Below are 22,862 nucleotides of genomic sequence, written 5' to 3' on the forward strand. Positions count from 1 at the left end.
AAGATATCCATTGTTTTTTTCTGCTACTTATGTGTGCTGTGTGTGATTCTATTTTTTGACCCAATAAAAAGTGTTAAAATGAGTTTGATATAAAAGTGATGAAATGGGGAGCAAGCAGAGGGAAGAACAAAGGGAAAGCAATAGAGATATGTGAAGAAGACAAGCAGGAAAGAATCATAGCTGCCCATTTCTTTAACAGTATAAACTGAAAACTATATGCAGAATATTAACTGAATTTGGACTATCACCTCCACAAAGAGAGGTGACATCAATGCAATCATGTTGTATAGTCAATTGGAATAAATCAAGTATGTCAAAAAGACACATGCAAAATGGAGAGTTTTGTATCGGTTGATTTTTCTTTTTGTTTTTGTGGGACAGGTGCCCATTTTTGTTTTAAATTCAGTAAGAGAGGACTGCTGGTTTAGGGATATAGGCATGTCTAGGTCAGGTAAGCTGGGTATTTTAGTAAGCAAATGCAATCATACAAGATAAACAAGACAACAAACATGGATGGCGATGGACACGAAAGGTTGGGGACACCATGATGGGGTGAGGCAGGGAACAATGCAGGTTCATAGACATCAAGCTTGAAGACAGTGAGACTCAAGCCCTCACTCACTGGACTGTCATCATTGTCCCCTTACTCCACTGGTGGCTGGAGTGCTTGATGTCTTCTCCTCCTCCTATGGACCATGAGGGAGAGCAGCCTCTCCATCCAGCGTAGATGTACACCGATGGTGCGGTGCATGACCCTATGCACCATCGCTGGCAATTCCCTGATGGTGATGAAATCACCACCTCTGCCAGTGCTCCTGGAGGGTACCACTGCACCATCTTCTGGGGAAGTACTACTTGAGGGCACAGCTAGTGCAGGGGCAGCAGAGGCAATGCTACCAGGTTGGCTCCCAGATGTGCTGGGAATCAGTTCTGGAGCCAGTGGAACAAGGACAGGCTGATCCGCTGGGACTAGCCTACCTTGCTGTGCTGTGTAGCATTTAGTGCTGTGGTACACCTTAGATGAACATTTCGCAAACATGAACACTAATGCTGGTACGTCTATAGCAGTACACCTTAGATGACATAGAGACATTTTGACAACACTTAATAGAAAACAAAAAAAGAGATATAAGAGTAGAGGTGAGAGAAAAAAAAGAGATAAAATTAGTGACATCATATGCGACATACAGTGCATTAATACAATTATACAACTCCTTTAGCCAAAGTATTACATTTAAGTATACATCCTACCAAATACACACTATACTACAGATTGCTGAAAGTAATCCTTGAAATGTGCATATATTGCACATATGCATATTCCAATTATACAGATTATAGTTCACAACAGGGCATTTGTGTCACAAGTATAGAGTTTTTAATGTAATGCAATTATTATTCAAGAAAGAACAGTATTGTATAGTTCTGAATTGTGGTATTTGAACCCACAACTTCTGACTACCGACTCTTACAATTTGTTTGTGCTACTAATGCATGCATACTTGCTATTATAGTTGGGATCTGCATGCTCAAATTGATACAACTCTATAAAAGGCCAAAAAAGCTATCTACATCTTTTAATGCTACAATAACTCTTCTCTTCTGCTGCACACAAACCACTTGCTTCCCTCACTCCCTCCAGTCGAGCAACATGAGCCGGGTTGTTGAACTTAGGCTCAGTGGCAGCTGGTGAAAGAATGGAAAAGAACAGAAGAGCATTATGCATTCCAGTCTTGCCTATATTTAGCTTTCTAAGTCTTACAAGCACTCTCTTATTGCCATACCAACACAGCTGTGGAATGTCCGCAGTCTCAAATTCTTTCAACCAACAGTTGAAAGTATCCCCTTTTCTCCTGTGTAGGACATTAAAATGATATCTGCATTGTTCTACAGTGTGCATGATACCAGTGGCACTGGATACAGCCTGGGCAAAACTATTCCATTCCTCTGACTTGTACTGGGAGCCAGAATAGTTCCCCTGCAGATGCCTTTAGCTGTGGTGCTTTACCAGGAATAAATATCCTGGACTCTTGGACAACCAAAACTGTGCCCTAAACATGGCAACTTCCATTCTAATGCCAGATATGTCTACCAGCTGAACTATAGCAATGTGAACTGATGCTTTCCCACCAATTCCAGGTATTGCATTTGCTGGTAGAGTGGAAACCCGAGCAACTATGTCAACTGTGTTCACTCAATGTTAAACAAAGAGCAGCAGTGTCAAGCAGGAAGAAATTACATTGGAAGGTTAATCTGACACTTGGCCATAGTTTGAGGGATGTCTGCTGATGTAGCCTGGAAATATATATTGGAAATTGGAAGGTAACTGTTAGGTGAGTTAGACTTGCAGATATGCACTGGGGGCATACATGTAATGACTGGAAACATTTATTTTTAGCTCTATACATGAGAACATTTATTTTAAACTGTGGAATTCAAACCTAGGCATAAAGGACAAAACATTTTCTTCCGCAGCATTGATTTTCCATCTTTGCAACAGCAGAAGTGCTGCTCAGACATAGTCAGGAATCATACATAAATACAGGTGACACTTTGAGCTATTACACATGTATGTGTGTGTGACCTGACAAGGTTATTGGATGTAGATCCAGTTGTTTATGTGTGTGTGTTAGGTAATTGTGAAGGCCATGCAAGTTCAGATAGCAGAATTATGCTTTGAGAAATATAGTGCACAGTAAACCCTCAGTTAAACATCTGAAAGCACAATAATGGTATATCACCCCTCATACATATATTTCATACCAGTTCCACTATCTAACGTTTTATAAGTGAGAGTAAATATAATGGAAGCAGAACAAAAGTAAAAGTGTATGAAATATCCTGTATTAGAACCCAAAACCATGTGTATGGCAGTCCTACACTTAATACCTGTTGCCACAAGAATGTTGAAATATTTTTTCAGTTCATTACTATAAACAGGACTGTCATAACAGTAAAAAAAAAAAGTTGCACACCCTGTACTAGAATGCAGGACCATCTGTACTCCACTTTCTGCCAAAGGACTAGTTACATGACATTCCCTAATTTACTAATCATTCTTAAGGTCTCTGTATTAACCACCACACAATGCCACTTAGCAGATTTGCGTGGTGCCTAACAGAATTAATTGAATGTATCTGGTTTCAATTATTGGCTCTCTGAGTCTTGTCTGCAGGTGTACGATGGCTGCAGCTGCTGGGGAACCTTGCTAACCACTGCACAACGGTTTACTATTGAAATGTCAAATGGCACTACATCGACTGTACTATAGTCGAACACGGAAGTTCGAAAATAGTAATGTCGATGACAAAAAAACAATCTAGGACTGTGTTTTAACATAGGTCGAAGTAGGGGAGATGTTTGTAGTTCTGAATAATACTAAACACCTACCTCGACCCATGTTAAAACCATTCCTAGATTGTTTTTTTGACGTTGACATTATTATTTTCGAACTTCCGTGTTCGACTATAGTACAGTCGATGTAGTGCCGTTCGACATTTCAATAGTACACCCTGCACAACACCTCTAAGTGCAGTTGTGTGATGAAATACATAAATTGCAACAATGTATTGTTTTGACGTTTGCCCTTTTACACATGCCCTGTTTGCAGGTATTCTGCAGGTATTCTGTCTACTTCCTGGATGGACCAGTTGTTCAGTTTGTGCACTGCCACACTTCACACAAACAAGATAAGCACAACCAAACCTGACATTCATTTTCCTCCATTTCCCATGATTGTGCTAAGTGGTGCATCATGCAAACACAAAAAAAAAAACACAAGAAAGAATAAAAAAAAGGAGCAAGTAGTTGAAATGAAGAAAAGCAATCTATGACATACACATTAGAAAATATTGGCACACTTGAGATATTTCTACATAGGTCTGGATTTGAACTCTCACTCTAGTGAACCTTCAGAATACAAAAAATGTGTCTTATCCCTCTTTGCCACACAAACAACTTTGCAGCAAGGAACTGAAATCATTCTGCATATAACTAAATGCAACATCATCTACCATAATATGAAATCATACAACTATTTGTACATTTATTATTTTTGGATGTAGTGCACTAAGTCCTCCCTCAACCAGCTATTTTATTTATTTATTTATTTATTTACATTTGTTTACCGTGTAACTAGTTATGACTATTGCTTGCAAATTAACAGCTCTGTCTTACCTCTCTGTGTTTGTTGGTTATTCATCTGTTATCTGACCAGTAATCTAAGACATGTAGTCCATAGCCATTCTATATCATTGTCCTTAAAATGTGTAAGGATATTAAATGTCAATAATATCATATGCTGTTGCCAGCAATGATGGGAAGGCTGGATGCTAATAAACAGAACTTGTGAATTGTGTGCTGCTTATTACATTTCCAACCATATATATAACACTTTGTAAGTCTAACCTGACAAACTCACTTGATGTAAGGCAGCATGCAGTGCTGTTGTATTTTCCTTCTCCCAACCATTAATCATTCAGAGTTACTATCTTTTAAAAAGAAACACTGAGGGAGTTTCTGCACTATGTTTACATGTGCTACACAGAGCCAAGTATGTGGGATTCAGCAATTCTAATGAGTTCACACCTGATTTGTATCATCACAGTGCTAATAGCCCTGAATATACACTATAAAAAGGCAACTGTGTAGATAGAGAAACTAAATGTGAAGATACTTGTTTATGTGGAGAACACAGAAAAGAGGCTATTACTATGGGAAATATCTGCAGAGATGACTATTGAACTTGAGAAGGTATGCTTGCATTTTGTCAGCTACATACTGCATATGCTGGAATGTAATTAACAAAAATCTGAAGCAAAGGCTTTTTACACTTTTAGCTGTATGCATTAGTTAGAAATGTACTGATGCCATGGGCATGTTTGTCAAGGTATTTCACAGGTATGCATGATTGGCAATGCCTTAAAATGGAATGCTCTGTATTAAATCTGTACACAAATTTCAGGGACAGTTCATTTGATAGCACGTTTAGCATTTCAAAGATGGTTTGTTAGCAAAATGTGTCATTTGTCTGTTCTTTTTGGGGAGGAGCAAAGCTGCATTTCTGTTATGGCACAAACAAGGATATGTTGCTATTGTTACTTTCCTTTTTTGCATCTAGCCTGTTGTATTTCAAATCTCTAAACTGTTTTATGTTTCACCAGTGGGTAATACTAAAATGCTACCTTTTTTGTTTTATCTAGGAACAGTTATTTTATAGTTATGTGATACTTATGTGTAATATTCTTCTGTTGTCTTTTAGAACACCTAGGACTATTCCACCCAGGAATTTCAATCCTTGAAGACCTCCCTTCACTGACACTGGAAATCAGGTTATTATTGATGCTTTTAGGCAACATGGTGCCTCCATACTTGAAAGCAGATGGGGAGATAGATCATGCAGAATGCAGATTTGGCAGCAGATTATGGACAATGGTATTGCTGTGGATGGCCACAGCAGGACATATGAGCAGGTGTGCCATAGGGCCACTGACATGATCTCATCTGCATGGTGGTGAGCAACTGCATTGGGCTGTGATCGGATGGGTTCTGTGGGGAGGGCTGCTACAGAACCATCACTAACACCAAATTAAGAGTTTCTGTCCACTGTCAGGGATCCAGACAGCTCCTAGGAAAGTGCAGAACAGCATGTCCTCAACATTGATGCTACTGTTTCAAGGACAGCAAATTTGTCCCAGGAAAAGATTCAAATAAGCTTTTGTATTTCAGCTGTTGAATACTGTTGCATAGTAAAACAATTTAAATCAATACACTACTTCTGTTTCACAAGTATTTTTTTTCAGGGTGGAGGATTGAAGATTTCCATAGTTAACAACACATTCTGATTGATTAGCTTAGGTTGGAGTTGTCATCTAAGTTCTTGTTGAAGTATATCCTCGTCTGCAGATGGTAAGCCAAACATTTTAAGTCAGTACAGATGAGCAATTCAAAGAAATATTTTAGTGTGTGATGTTGATGTCAGGACTGTTTATGTATTGCTGTACTGTTTAATAGTGGCAGCACTGTTATTTTGCTAGCATATATTGGATTATAATAGTTGAGGTATTAATTTTTCCTATGCTTGTTGCTTATTATGACAGGTGATCCCAACAGTGGAAGTGTGGGACTTCTACCACCTGATGTCAGAGTATCAACAGACTCTGATGATGATGATGGTGGCCAAAAAGAGATACAGTCAGGGGGTGCAAAGATTGAATCAGACACTGAGGTTGACATACAGCCATACCCTGTAATTCCATTGAACACAACCAATAGGCCTACACCTACCAATTCCTGTGAGCCCAAAGATATTGGACAGGTGGAAGATGGGACAACTGATCAGGGAAGTGTGTTTACTGCAGCTTCAGTGCCTGTTCACTCTGGTCATAGCCAAAGTGTAGGTAAGGTGCCATGCTGAAGGGTTGTTAGGGGTGCTAGGAGGAGGCCAGTTGTCCATCCTCCACCTAATCTAGGTGTCTCTTCCTGTGCCAATCAATGTATGTTTAGGGCCATCATGGAGGCACAGGCACATTCCCATAGGTGCTCCAGAAAAATGCTTAGGGTTATAGATGTGACACAAGCTGACATACATGACTGCCTCCACCATGTTGCCGGTTCAATGGATCAGATGAATGGCATGTTGGAATGAGCAGTGTCTGTGACAGAACGTCTGCTGGGAGGAGGATGACATGATTGTGGGCCTAGGACAGCCACATCATATGCTGTTAACCAATGTGGGCATGTCCAATCACACTGCCATATTGGCAGTATTTCCACTGCTCCATCAATGGGTGAGCTGTCCACACCCAGACATGGCAGGCCATGGGATCGTGGTCCTGGGTGAATTCATGAGGGGAGCTCATCCAGCAGATATCAGCGAAATTCAGGTAGCAGCAGTGCATCTGACTATGGGCATGGATATGCCAGTGCAACTTCTGGCAGAGCCAGTTATCATGGTCAGGGACAATAATGATCAACTGCCACCTCTACCATGCATGGCTTGACATATCAAGATGTAGAGCTAGCACAGAGCTTGGCTGTGTTCATGCAGGCACTCACAAACTTTACCTGGAGGATCCCTACATACACACACACAACAGTTACATGGTTCAGCTGTGCAGCTTAAACTTATTTTGTCTCACTTGCCATTTGTTGTTTTATCCAAATGTCTGTCTGCTTTTCTTTCTTACTCACACATACTCACAGACGTTTGTGTCAGCCTAGGCTTCCTGCCTCCCCTAACACCCTGTGCAAGTGATGATATATGTGCCTTCTCCCAGTTTTGTATCTTTTACATTCAGGGATACATAAGCTTTGTGTCTGATGCTTAGGGTGCATAGGTGACTTACTGCTTAGTATATCTGCATTTGTGGTATTGAACTGGTAATTGTACCTTTGACTTATACTGGTCTTACAAAGTTAGACAGTTGACAACATCAACATTTTCTGTCTTTATTGTTAATGATCTTATGAGAGTTGTGAAGCCTGAAACTGCATTTTGTATAAATACTTTCTAACATCTCTCTTTAATGATTTTCCAGTACAAATGTATGGTGCTAACCTGAGGGCATGTAGAGACCATCATTACATTTGGGAGGTATGATTGTGTGAATCTTTGATGCCTGAGGCCTACTACTTAATAATGGACACATATAAGTCAAATAAGTCTCTGCTGTCACATGTTAAGGTCATTTCTGTACAAACCACTCACCTTTTACTTGCTTACACTGCCAAGTAACAGAATGCAAGGATATGCCAGTCATTCATATTATTACACAATACACTCCAGGTTCAATACTTATCTTGTAAATCTAGCCTTTGCAACAGTTTTAGCTCAGGGTTGACTCTGTCTGATGCAATCAGCACACAGCCAATACATGGGTAGGTAAAGGTTGTGAGAGTTGGCTGGCATCAATGTTACTATATGTACATGCAAAGGAGGAAAGTTGTATGCCCTTAGGTGGTGAGTGAGTGCACAATGCGTTGTCTCTTAGCCAATGCAAGAGCATATTGAGCACTCCTACATCTACCTGCACCCACAGCAGCTAGTGATTCTCTTTCTGAATCCTCATCTGCCTTTGGCTATGATGACCTTGGCATTAGTGGTGGGATGTGTGCTTCTTCTCCTTGTTGACCCTGCTGAAGCTGTTTTCTCGAGATGATGTTGTGCAACATGTCACATACTATGACTATTTCAGGACATGTCCATGGATTGTACTGCAAGGCTCCCCCAGATGAATCTAGGCACTGGGAACAGGACTTCAGCAACCCAAACACAAGGTGTATGATATTTCTGGTTTGAGCATGTGCCTCATTATGGCACTGTTCAGCGAGTGTGTGCATGCATTTCTCATGGGTGTCATCAGTCACAGCTCCAGTGCATAACCTGCATCCCCCAGTAAATGATCCTGTTGGGATATCCCCCCTAGCAAACATATGATACAGATGGGAGGTGTGCCAGATATGTAAGTTGTGGTAACTGCCACTGTTGCCAGCACACACATTCAAGATGATTCCCTTGACATTACACATGACTTGGCAGTTAATAGAGTGAAAGTTCTTTCTATTAATGTAGCACCTTCCCTTTTCCTCAGGTGGTGCCTTAATTTTTATATATGTGCAATCTATGGCAGTACTTCAAGGTAGTGTGCTACAGGGGTGACCTCCTGCATATCTCTAGCCCTATCCTCAGGATACAGAGGAAGTATATGTGGTCATTTGCATGTTGGGACATAGCATTCAAGAATTGATGGAGAACCCTGACTACTGATGCCTGTGACAACCCCAGCATGTCCCCAGTTGTTCTGCAAAAGGTACCTGTAGCTAAGATTCTAAGTGCTGCACATACTTTTGTCTCCACTCAGATGAGTTCCCTCAGTTTACCCTGGCTCTGAGTTGGGGTGACAGAAGTTGCAGAGTTCCTATAGTGTGTCTCTATCCAGTCTGTAGTGCTCTAAAATTTCCACATCATGTAGGTTGTGACAAGTTACACAAGGTCTAAAAACCTTCTCCTTCTTGGCCTCGGTCTATTAGCAGCAGCAGCAGCATAGACTTCAGCCTGTTGCACATACACATGAATTAATGCAACAACAGCCTCTAACATTGTTTCTGTATAAGTTCCTTTCCATGTTTATATTCCAATAGGTTTTGGAATTTGCAAGGAAAACCAGCACTGAGTCTACATGGATGCTTTACAACTTGTTGAATAGCTCTTTCATCTTCAATGGTTGATTAGCATACAATTCAGTTGCTTCTACTGTAATTTGCATACCATGCTGTTTATCTTGTTTGTGTGGCTGTGCTGGGCTCTACTCACTGTGTATGTGATGCACACATGGTGTAAATGGACCATGTAGGCTTTATTGAATCTGGGTGATGATGTTGACATTTAAACTTGGATATTTAATTGCTTGAAGCCTACTTTTTCCCAGTAGTTTTCCTCATCTCTAGCCAAGTCTTGTAGTCTTCACCTCTGTAATCTAATGATAAATGTTCTAATACACTAAAGTAAAACTTTTTTGACATTCACAAGCTTTGGTGTGCCTGAATAAAGCATTAGTTTTGGCACAAACATTTTCTTTGATTCTTTTAGCCAATGTATGTAAAGTCATGCTAACAGAAAAAGCACCACATTTTGAACATATAATTATGTAAATTAATCCAACTATAATATCAAACCTTCAAAAATATATCTACACACTGGACAAAAATCCACATTTATAAATGCCATTAGATTTATTTATTTTTTATGGTTGTACAAATAAATGTTTTCCCCATCTGTAACAATTCCTTTAAACTGGAAGTTCTTTTATATAGAAAACGTGGACCATCCCAGACTACCACGTTTAACAATGCCTTTCCTCTTAGTACCTTCCAATTTTCTTCAGTAGTTTTTGTATATTTTTGCTGCCAACTATTATTTGTAAAACAAAAATATTTCTGTCATGTTTGCTATAACTTGATAATATAACAACTTTTCCTAACATAGGTATACATGTGTCAGACCTCTTGCCACTGAATTCCATGGCAGTGTCCTTTAAAAGTTTATAGCATAAACATCTTTATAACAACTTTCAATGAACATGTCAGTGATTACCTGAATTCTGTGTTGAAAATTAATTTCATCAGTGGTCAGTCTGGACATTATAGTCATTTGTCCCCTGGGGATGTTTTTCTTAATGTGATATGGATTACTGGAAAAGTGCAAATATCCATTCACAAAAGTGAAGTTCCTGTTAATAATGCTCATAAAAGACTGTGAGTCAAAATCACAATTTAAAGTGATGTCTAAAAACTTTATACAGGAACTTATATCACCCAATGTGGAATTCAAAAATGTAGTGGAATTATTCAAAAAGTTAACAAAATCTGTGCATTCTTTATTGGTGTCATACCACATAGAAATAAATCATCGACAAAATGATTATACCAGGTTACTTTGTCAAACATTAGTATTTTTGTTTTTCAAAACATGCATTTTCCACCATTTTATGACTACATTGGCATATGGGTTTTTACCTTTACATTGAGTTTAAAAGTCTGAAAGACATTCTACTGTCTTCTGCTCCAGTTGCGAGCTGTCAAATTATTGTTTAAACAATTTTCATTTGGGATTTTATTTTTTTTTTAACCTTCTGACTTTTAGGTGCTTTACTTTCTTTAAACAAACATTAATACATTGGCACCTATCCTATCAGATCTAAAACCATGTAATGAAGTATACCTTAGAATGTGCAAAATGCATTTTGGATCTTTTTACCATATTTCAGTAATGGTAAAAATATCAACATCCTCCAAAAAAAGGTAAGCTTCTAATTTACCCATTGCATTGTTGAGGCTTCCAGAATTTACAGTAGTGAAACCACTTTCACATCTGATTTTTTATTTTCCACATGTTTTTATTTATTTTTGCTCTGGAATTTGAAGAGATCTGAAAAAGATACCCTAGTAAGGAAAATTTCTTCTTAATACCTGTAAGGCCATGTGAGAGAAATGTAGACATCCAAAGACAAATCACTTTGAGTGTTCCCGCATCTCACTCAGGATCAAGATGTAGTGAATCCTCTTTGTACCACCATCTTCATAGGTACTTAAAGGGTATACATATGTTTACATTCACATGGCATTTTTAACCCTAATATTAGTAATCTGGAAGTGGGCAAAATAAGGAAATGTTTGGATATTTACTTGTTGCTCCTACCCATATGTTCGAAGATTAATAGGTATATACCATGCTAATGATCACTGGTGTTTTTATAAGCCTAACCATGCAGCCCTGATATATCTCGTGAGTTATTGGTATTAGAGGTTATTTTATGGGTTTTATATTCTTTAGGGCATGATTTAACTGCTACAACTATCCATCAGAGACATAGGTGTCAGACCAAGGGTGAATTTCTGATTTTCCATCCGCTGGTACCAGATGCATTTCAAACCAGTTAGGGAAGGGCTCTGCATCACATGGATGGAAAGCCTATTCCAGAGAATGGTACATTCCAAGATATGTACCCATCTATCCAACATGCCCCTATTTAAGTCACAAGCAAACTTTAAATCCTTTGATCTAGTAGTCCTGGTGTTGTTCATTTTGTAGATATACAAAAGCTCCATCAGAGTGGGATCCAATGATGCCTTGTATGCCAGGTAAAAATTGCCTCTCAGCAGTCTGTAGGAAACAGAGTATAGAGATAGGGCTTTGAGGTGATCTGCATAGGGCATTATGTTTACTCCCTGTATTCTTTTTAGAATTTAGAACCGCTGTGCACATTCCAGTGAAAGGGGCACTATACACAAGGATGGGTCTGATGATGGCTGAGTACATTGATGTCCCTGGACCTAGATGCCATGCCTTTAATTATAAGTTGAATTCCATAGAATGATTTTCTTGCAATCTTACACACATGCTGGTCAAAGGCCAGGTTGCTATGTACATAATTTCCCATATCCCAGACTACTGTGTCACCTTTTAAGTGCGTGTTACCGATAAGTTAGGGTGCCTGGGTGTCCAACTTCCCAAAATGTACTATTATGCATTTCTTGGCATTGAGATTTAAGCTGTGCCTTTAGCACTAGTCATTTTGCTGTGTTAATCCTTCCTGTAAGATGTTAGTTACCTTCATGCATTTCCATGATTGCTCCTAGCTGCCAATCATTTGCAAACTTTGTAAGCTAAAGGCACTTGACATTGGCTTTGACTTTCAAAAAATAGATGCCAAAGAGAAGTGGACCAAGCACAGACTCCTCCGGACTCTACTGGTGGCTCGCCTCTTTGTGGAAGTGGCCTTTCCAATCCTAACTGTATGGGTCCTGGCTGTGAGGCAGCTGGTGATCCAGTAAGTTACATAGGGGCTTATGCTTAATTCATAGAATTTGTTTACAATGCCAGAGTGGACTATCGTATCAAATGCCTCACTTATGTCAAGGTAGGCTGTATGCACTATTTTGCTCTCATCTATTGCCTTTGCAACCTTCTCAATGAAGTCTACTAGGTTCAGTAGACATGACCTGCCTTTGACGGAACCAACCTGGGTTGGGTCCAGTGTCTGAAGATTTCCTAGGTCACTCATAATCATTTCCATAATAATTCTTTCCAGGGCTTTGCATATGAGACTAGTCAGACTGATGAATCTGTAATTCCCAGGATCAATTGATGGTCCTCCCTTGTGCAGAGGTATGACCATTGCAGTCTTCCATTCACATGGCATGAAGCCCTCTAACATGTTCTATTTAAGTTGCTAAAGATATTGAGATCTGTTGAGTGTATGTTCAGATTACCATTGGACCTGTGAATATTTAATAGATTTGACATGATAGAGTCTGCTGCGTCTCTGTACATGAGGCAGAAGTCACTTCTTAATAGCCTGTATGATACCTAATAGAGGGACAAGACTTTAAGATAATTTGCATATTTTTTGTAATTCTGAATGGGGCATTATATTCAATAACTGGACTGATGAGAATTGAGTGCAAAGGAATGATTACATCCATGGATCTGGATAACATACCTCTAGATATAAGCTTCATGATGAAAAAGGGCTTCCTTACTGAAGTGAATATGTGGTGATCAAAGGACAGTTCATTGTTGACACGGGTTCCCAGATTTCTGACTATAGGATCAACTTTCATGGGTGTGTTGTCAATGTGATAGCTAAAAGGATAGTCATGGTTGCCAAAGAATACAGTTATATGTTTCTTGGCACTTAGGTTTAGCCAATGATTTTTGACACTGGATATTTGTTTGGGAAAGAATCTCTTTAAGGATTTTGATGTCCTCTGGTGAGATTATGATGACATCAAGTTTGTAGTCATCTGCAAAAGTGATCAGCCATAAATCCTTAACATTTGCTTTAACCTTGAAAAAGTAAGTGCCAAACAGGAGTGGCCCAAGGAATGAAACATGGGGTACACTGCTAAAAATAGGACTATGGTAGAAGTAGAGCAGTCCACCCTAATTTCCTGGGTTCTATTTGTGAGTCACTACTATACAAATACGTATATAGGGATTTCCATTTAGCTGTGAGAGTTTATCAAAAATACTGGAGTGTGGAATGGCATCAAATTCTTTTGCAAGGTCTAGGTACACAGGGTATACTGATTTGCCATTATCCATTGTTTCAGTAAACATCTTGAAGAAATTGACTAGGTTAGGTATGCAGGATTTGCCCATGATGAATATGAGCTGGCTTGGGTCAAGAGTTTGAACATTGTTTTCTAATTCATTAATTCAATAACAGTCATTTGCATAGCTTTACAGATGAGGCTAGCCAGGCTTATGGGTCTATAATCAGCTGGCTCTTTTGGTGCCCTACATCTGTGCAAGGAGATGACAGTTGCTATTCCCATTTCATCCAGCACAAAATCTACTTGGGGGATAATAACCTCTGCCACGTTTCAGGATAGCCAGTAGGCAGCTTGTTATGTTATCCACCCCACTAGAAGTAGTGCTTCTGGCATCAGATAGTGCCTTGAGGATTTGTTCTTGAGAGAAGTGGGGAGGGAACTGTAGTTGCAAGCATGTTATCTGGGAATATAGGAGGGGAGATGGGTTGAAGTTTGAACTTAATTTGTCTGATGATATATTGATTATGTCTTCTGAGTCCAAATATGTGATAGCCTTTGTCATTATCTCTCTGTGCAGAGCTGAGCATTGTTTCTGGGATTTATAACATGGTTGCAGAAGGCTTTGTGGGTATCCTTTGCCTGGAAGCCTATTTTCATCCCATGTCTGGCTTTGGTTGAGTTGATCCAGGTCAGGGATTCCTTGTTAAGTTTAGCAAGAGCGTTATAAGCACCTTGAAAGTAAAATTTATGTTTGCATTCAATGAGTATTTTTCTTTTATCATAGAGTCTGTATATATTAATTTTCCTCCATGGGGATTTATTTTTAAATTTTGTGTTTTATTTACTTGTGAGAGGGACAGATGCATCTATGCAGTTATTTACGTATGCATAGAATTTGACAGTACAGGATCTGACATTAAAATTGAGGTAATCAAGCTGGAGGGAGTATTTGAATATAGCCAGGTCATAAAGTGGTTTTAGTAGATTAGCCTTGGCATGATATCTGAATATCAAGGTACTGACAGATGTGTCTATCTTCAGTCTTAAGGTTAGTGTGATGGATTTGTGGTCTGATTTGACTATGGAAGAAGATGCAGTTGGTTGTAAGCAAAGCTGTCCCATATTGCTAAGGACCAACTCCAGGATGTTATTGCATTTGGTTAGGATATAGACTAACTAGTCCAGAGAGTTCTTATGGATGAAGCCCAGATTACATGTTTAAAGATATACAAGTCTCCCAGTTAATGGAGGAGTAGTTGAAATCCCTAGGAGAATGGTGTTTTGGCTTAATGCATAGAGACTTCATACTGGTTAGGTGGAAGGCATTCTATAATTAGCTATGATATGATAGCAGATTATATTAATAGTAAGATGGACATGGAGGACTTCATTATCTTGTCTAACAAGTCTGGAGGTGATTTTTTTTTAAGAATATGTATACACTAGCACCTTTAGTGACTTCATCTAATGGGGTAGGCTGGAATGTGTGGTCGGAATTGAAGTCCTGCACTAATGGAAAGCTCTCATTGGTCTTGAACCAGGTTTCTGTGACGATACATGTATCGTTCCACAGGGTTATGAATAAGAGTGGATATTTTTTAAGTTTCCTAGTACTGAACAGCAATACCTTTATGTCATCCAGATTATATTTTACATTGGAAGCTTTGAAAGACTGACATTGCCAAAAAAAGGACTGTATGAGGGCAGACATGTTTTTAGTCAATATATAAAAACATTGGCTTGATAAGTGAAGGCCTTCCCTAGTAAACCAGTTATGGCTGTCAACCATCTTGTCAAAGGCTGATTTGTATTGTATGTGTTTTGAAAGACACCAGAAGCTAAACCAATTATTAAAACCAATAATCTTTTGTTTGTATTATGACATCATTCTTAGCACAGTAGAATGTTACTCAAGGCAATGTTTATACCTGCCACAGATGCATATTCCAAGAGCTCCATCTTGTCTGTCTTCAGATAGCCTGAGGAGGTCTGTCTCTAGTTTTACACCCAGCTGCACAATGACTGTGTCATATGTATACCTGTGGTGTATGGTCATGAGTGCATGCATGATGTGGTGAATCCTAGCACCTGACACATAACTGACCATGATCCTTTCCTTGCACAGCCTGGAGAGTGGTGCATCAATGTGTCGCACTATGGAGTTACCTATGAGTAGGATCATAGGATCATAGGAAGTTACTAGGCTAATGGCCCTAGGGCCCTTACAAGACTATCCGAGTTCTACCCTTGTTTTCGTTATCAGTACTTATTGCCTCTATCCAAGAGAGACAAAAGTGGAACCCCCCAGGGTGAATTTATACTTTCCCATACAATCATGCAGTTTGAAGAGGACCAATTAGGTGGTCTGTTTGACATGAACTGGGAGTCTGTTCCAAAGGTGGGGTAACCTCTGGCAGACAAATATGTCTCTTCAGTAGGTTCTATTAATGTCAAATACCAGGTTAAGGTCTTTAGAGCCAGTAACCCATGTGCCATTTGACTTGCGGATATGCAGCATTTCCTACAAAACAGGGTCAGAGATTGCCTTATACACAAAGCAGAGATTGCCTCTGAGAAGTGTGTACGAAACAGAATAAAGTGACAGTGATTTCAGCTGATTCACATAAGAGAGATACTGATGACCTTGAATTTCCTTGTGAGGAACCTTTGTTGTCTCTCCAATTGCTGCAGGTACTTTGAAAGGTATATACCAAAAGGGGCGATAGGCCTGATGAGGGAAGAGTACAGGGAGGTTATAGCTTCTTTTTTTCTGGAGACAATACACTTACTTATGAGATGAGCAATATAGAATGCCTTTCTTACCACTGTGGAGACATGTTGATTAAAGGTAAGGTTGCTATCAACTTGTGTGCCTAGGTCTCTCACCACTGAGTGCATACTTAGGGTATTCCTATCGATGTGGTTGTTAACAGGAACATTCCTCTTACCAAAAGGGATGATAATACTTTTTTTTTGCATTGGGTTTAAGGCCATGACTTTGGAACCAATCATTTGTTTGTGCAAGACCCTCTTGTAGGATGTTGACATAATTTGAAGATTTTATGACTGCTCCCAGTTTGCAGTCATCAGCATACTTTGTCAGCCACAGACCAGTAGTTTTTGCTTGTATTTTGGAGAAATAGATTCCAAACAGTAGAGGTCCCAAGACTGATCCCTGTGGAACAGTACTGGTTACAGATCTGGAGGTGGATTCCCCTATTTTGACTGCAAAGGTTCTATAAGTGAGCCATTTAGCAACTTGCCTAGCAATATATGGGTTGAAACCTAGCTGAGTGAGTTTGTCAATAATGCCTGAGTGGAGGAAAGTGTAAAAATCCTTGGCTAAGTCTAAGTAGGCTTTTTGCACAGATATCCCTTTGTCCAAGGGCTTGGTGACTGTCTTGAAGAAGTCCACCAGGTTTAATAGGCATGCTCTCCCTAAGATGAATCCAAATTGACTAGGTCAAGTCTTTGGAGATTATCTATATCTGTTTTTATAAGGTCCGTGATGATTTTCTCTATGGCCTTCAAGATAAGCTAGGCAGGCCAATAGGTCTAGAGTTCCTGGGATCAGTGGAAGCACTACCTTTGTTAAAGGGGATAACAGTGGCCATTTTCCATTCAGCTGGGATGAATCTGGTGCTTAGACTATGATTGAAAAGAGCACCCAATTGTGTTGCTAATTTTTGTTGGAGCTCATGTAGGACACAGCCTGGATTGTTATCAGGTCCCATAGATGCTGTGTTTTCGGCTTTAGCTAGGGTGTTTACAAACTGCTCTTTAGAGATATAAGGTAGGGGACAGGTGGGGGTCTGCGTTATATATTCAAACATTCAAAATGTCGAATACCATATGATCGATATTTGAATGTTCGAATATATAATAAAAAAAAAAAAAAAAAAGAAAAACATACCTTAACAGTGCGAGCCGGGAGGAAAGCCCCCCTGCACCCTCCACGTGGAAGGCTGCACCCCCCACACCCCCCTACTTAAATATACTAACTCTGAGACCACACTTCAGTGGAGAAAAGGGAAATTCTCAAATTCTGCACCGTATGGCGGCATTAAAGTCAATCTTCAAACACTTGAAATGTTGATCATATGGTCTCAACCATATGACATTCGACATTTCAGGTGTTCATTTAATTGACATAGACCCACAGGTGGTAGGGATGTCATGGTGGGGACAGGGGAGTAAAGGTTTCACAAAACCTGTTGGCTAACAGGTTAGCTATGTCCACAGGCTCAGTATATGTAGTATCATTAACTATCAGTTCGGCACAAAACTGGGCCTTTCCTTTTAGGTTATGTATGTAACTAAAGAATGCCTTATGGCTATTCTAAGTTGAGGATGCTAATTTGGAATTGTAATTTGCTTTGGAAGACTTTACAAGAAGTTTTGTTTGCTTCTTTAAGTTGAGGAGGGAGTGTTTCCGGTTTAGGGCCCGCTCCCTCTTACTTTTAGACATCAATTTCTTCCTCTTATTGTAAAGCCCGTTAATGACAGTCGTCCACTAGGCAGGTTTGCTCTTCCTTGAAGAGTTTGTATTGGTCCTATCAGGTATGGCCAAATTGATGCAGTTATACAGGTGTTTGTATAAAGCATTGGTGCAGAACTCAGCATAGTTGCACTTCCATCTGAGGGGGTAGGTGCATTGAAGCTATTTATGCTATTCTGTAAGAGGTTATAATCTGCTTGGAAGATGTTCTTCAGTCTAGTTGCTGCTAGGGTTGGTCAGGTGTGATAATTACTTTGAATTAAATTGATTTGTGGTCAGATCTCACAAGGGAAGATCTCACAATGGGGTGCTACACTGGTCTCCAATATTGTTAAGCACCAGATCCAGGATGTTGGCACCCTTTGTGGGGTCCAGGGCACTGGAGTTAACAAAGTTGAGGAACCTCTTATCAAGTGAGTTTGAACATGAGTAATTTACCCAGTCAATGGATAGGTAGTTAAAGTAACCCAAACCCATGGTGTTTGAATGTATCTTGATAGACTCAGGTAGATCCAAATAGGCAGATTGAGGGTCCTGATTCATGGAGGGGGTCCTGTAGTTGGAAATGACTTGAATATGCATCCTACCAATAGTTAATTGCACCGGAAGCATCTCCAGGGAATCATACTGCTTAACCAATCTGGAGGTGTATTTATCTTTAATGAATATTGATACACTGCCTACTTTAGTATTCATGCCTTTAGCTTGTGGTCTGAATGTGTGGAAGGAGGTGTAACCCATTATGGCTGGGGTGCCCTTCACAGCCTTGAATCAGGTCTCCATGACTGCACAAATGTCTGCATCTTCCAAAGTGAGGACTGCTTCCAGAAAGTGTGGTTTTATGTTGACTCTTATTGTTTAGTAGCATAACCTTGAGGTTCTTTCTATATGGCATTTTTACACAAGGAATTTTGTCTTTGTGACACTGCCTAAAAAAGGCACTATGGGGGTGGCAAGAGCCTTTGATAGTAGTAGCCAAAATCCCAGGGGTGACAGGCAAAGACAGTGTGGAGTGTGTGTGTGGAGACTTGTCTTATGGGTTCTTGAACTGATTCAGTGTGATTCTTACATTTATATTTCATGGTGGGTGGGCTCTGTGTTGAGTATTTATGAGGTATCTGAGGATACTTGTTTCTTAGGTTACATTTAAGAGACCTTTGAGGTTTAGGTAGGTTTCTTTCAAGAGCCTCAGTATATGTAGGTCAATGTGTTTGCTCTCAGATGAGTGTGAGTTGTGTTGAGTTGTACTAACAACCTGTATGTTATTTGAGGTGGCTTTGTGTGACAGCTTTGCCTCCAATAACATTATATAACTACATCTCTCTCCACACTGTCAGTCAGTTTAAGTAGTAGGTAGTTGTTAGTAAGCATGAAACAATTACTACCTTTTCTTAGGAAGTCCATTTCAACCAAGCTGACTACAGAAATGGTTGGAAAGTGCAAATCCATGGTTCCAGGTGCTTACTAATGTTGTCTAAAGAGGTATATTACCTATGAGATTTGGAGTTGATTAGTGCCAATAAGGCTTGAAGTTGATTACTGTAGGTGCTGTTTGTCTGATAGTAGAGATAGTGATGGTCACAGCACAGCTGTGTGCAGCTAGGAACCAATGATCTTCTGCTACTTCTACTTCTTTCACCAGAAGCAAAAGAGAAGCAGTCATTGCAAGCTGCTTTTGGACAAGAAGTATTGTTAACATAGTTGCATGCTTTTGGAATCAATGGTCAGTTGCTTCTTCTATCATCAGAAGCAAAAGAGTTGCACTAATCCCAAGCTGCTTCCTAAGAAGTAGTCTTCTCTTAGTCGAGACCCTAGACAGAACTTACATCAGCTATACGCAACAGAAAGCCAACCCGCACAAAGATCCTGTAGAGAATTTCACCAAAACTGCAACACAACTAATCAGTGAAGTCCCTTACACATTATCCAATCAGATATCAGCAGGAATTTATAGCCCTCTGCTCTTTCTCATACCAAGAGCAAAGCAGTAGCAGTAACCCCTGGAACCCAAAAAAGCAATTTGCAATATTTCCACTAACTAGCAGGAAATAAATTCTCCCTGCTTCTTCTTTAATCAAAGTAAAACAGAAGCACTATTCCCAAGCTGATTCCTAAGAATCACATCCTAGCCTTTCTAGTAATAGGCAGTCTAGTCCCAGATGTTAAAAATTTTAAAAATAAGATAGAAAAAAGGGATTTATACTCTGAAAATTGTAAACCACTCTGGTGGTGTCCAGGGATAAAGTCCGGACTATGGCTCAGCTGACCTAGGTTCAATTAGCAACTATGGCAACTGATGAAGTTTTAGGTAAGGGATGGGCATGACCATCCTAGGTGGCAGGCAAAGTCTAAAGAGGGAAGTTGCTCTCAGACGTAATCAACAAGCATGGGGGAAGGGAGTGATCATGTGATAAAAAAAATCCCCTAGGACAGAAGCACAGATGAGGCAAGCCCAGGACACCCTCAGGATCCTTCACTATCCCCAGCAAAAAAGGAGTAAGTCCAGGGAGATTGGAGAGTAACTGGCAGGCCCAGCATGGACATTAAGTACAGGTGGCCGGACTAGTAAAGATGAAGTTCTATGCCCCCCCCCCAAAAATAAAATACTTTGAGTATTGCAGTGTGCACTAGTAAGTGTGATATGAAAGGGAGGCTAGCTCAAGCTTTAAGAGTTTAAGGGGAGGGTCTTTCCAGTTTGATCTTTTAGCACCCAGATAAATAAGCAGATGAAATGAGAAAGTAAGGAGCTTCCAAAATCAAATTTACAGAAGGTACAGCTCAAAATCCACAAAATTTAAAAGCGCAGCAGGAGTTGGCCTGGTGGGTGGGAAAATACATTGCAGTTGGTCACCAGCAGTAGTCTCATAGCATTTGCAGCTAAATAAGAATGCAGAAAAATACCTTAACTCACTCAAGCTTAAAATACCTTTTTTGCATACTTCCAGTTCATGTCCTTACCTCCTTATGGAACCAGAACTTTTTTGGGTCTCACTTCTTCAACTAAGTTACTTACCAGCTAATAATAGGTGGTATCAGAAAGGGCAGGGAGTTTTTTTTTTTTAACAAAATGATATTAAGATTGTTAGTCAAGGATGTCCTAAAGTGGCGAAATTAATTGTTGTTTGCCACTTATTATTCATATTTTTAGATTTATGTTCATGTATTCATGCATGAGAGACCTACATGTTACTGACGTGCATGGTGTGAAACATCAATGTGGAAGACAGGACATTTCATTGTCAGTGTTGGCTTATATCACACTATACAGGAATGTGGATAGTTGTTTGCTGGTAATTATGAAAATAAGCAATATTTTATATGTGCTTAATATTTAAAAAAAGAAAAACAAGTAACTTGCAAACTGACATTACATAAGTGAAACCTTAGATATTCTTGAAGAAAACTGTCTTTAATATTTGCACTGTAAAAGTTGCACATCTTGAGAGATATACACTGTTAGTTGGATTGACAATTATACAATTAAGCATTGATTTCTTATTTCTATAAATATTTCAGTAAAAATGCATTTATAGACGAATGTAGTGCCACATGAAAGGTTATGTCTGGTTAACAAAAATGTATACGTCTAGACTGTACTGTTTCCAAGATATGAAAATATGTTTGTGAAAGTTTATAAAAATATAATTTAGGGCTTGTGTACATTATAATATATCTGTTTATTGATGGAAAACAGTATGAATGCACCAAGTATTATCGGGTTCCTATTACGTTGTCGAAATTTTACAACTTCGAACGGCATATGGTCGAACCCATATGTCTGAAGTTGTAAAACTTCGACAAGAATAAAAAAAATAAAAAAAATAAAAAAAAGTTTCCTAACAGTTTTAAGAAGGGGGCAAACCCCCCTGCATCCTCCACACACCCCCAGTTTTTAAATATACCAACTCCGAGATCACACTACAGTGTAGTAAAGGAAAATCTTCCCTGTCTGCATTGTAGTGCAGTCTCGGAGTTGGTATACTTAAAGAGTGGGGGGTGTGGGAAGTGCAACAGTAAGTTATTTATTTATTTAATTTTTTAATGTAGTCGAAGTTTTACAACTTCGAACATATGGTCTTGACCATATCATGTTTGAAGTTGTAAAACTTCAACTGCGTAATAGTAAACCGTATTATCACTGTAAAGAATAATTATTATTGATAACATTGTTTGTACAGGTTTAATAGCTTGTATTGCTCACAAAATATTTACATTTGTTTATCTTATTTTTTTTTAAGTTTATTTTTCAGAAGGTGCTCTGTAATGGAAATTGTGTGTAGGTTGCTAGAGGTGTGACATTTCACACAAGATAGGTGTTTATGTGTTAAATAAAAAAATCTTACTTCACAGATCCTCCCACTAATTTGCTGGATTTAATTCCTTAACAATCAGTCAAATGGAAAATATTATTTTCTAGCAGACTCTAGCAAGAACTTTTAAAATCCAAGAAATAAACTTTAAGGTTAAACAAAATTAAACACAATTAAAAAAAAACGCAGTATGTAATAAAAGCCAATAATACTAACAACAACAAGAATGGAATCATGCAGTCCACTGCAGTCAGACACTATCTGTAGTCTCACAGCTTCTTATTAGCTGACTGATGGTCAACATTTTTTCCTGATATTTAGATTCTGCATGCAGCAGTGGAAGGATTTTACTATTAGATGTGTCTTCATCATATATACTGCTAGCATGAGAAACAATCTACCATATCATGTACCATGCATATCCAAGAAGAAGACATCCTTACAATATCTATTCCAGTGAGAACAATTGCCATGTTATGTTTAGATTTATTCCTTTA

The sequence above is a fragment of the Protopterus annectens genome, chromosome 5.part0 (assembly GCF_019279795.1).
Source record: "Protopterus annectens isolate FY-2018-M chromosome 5.part0, PAN1.0, whole genome shotgun sequence".
Taxonomy (NCBI): Eukaryota; Metazoa; Chordata; order Ceratodontiformes; family Protopteridae; genus Protopterus; species Protopterus annectens.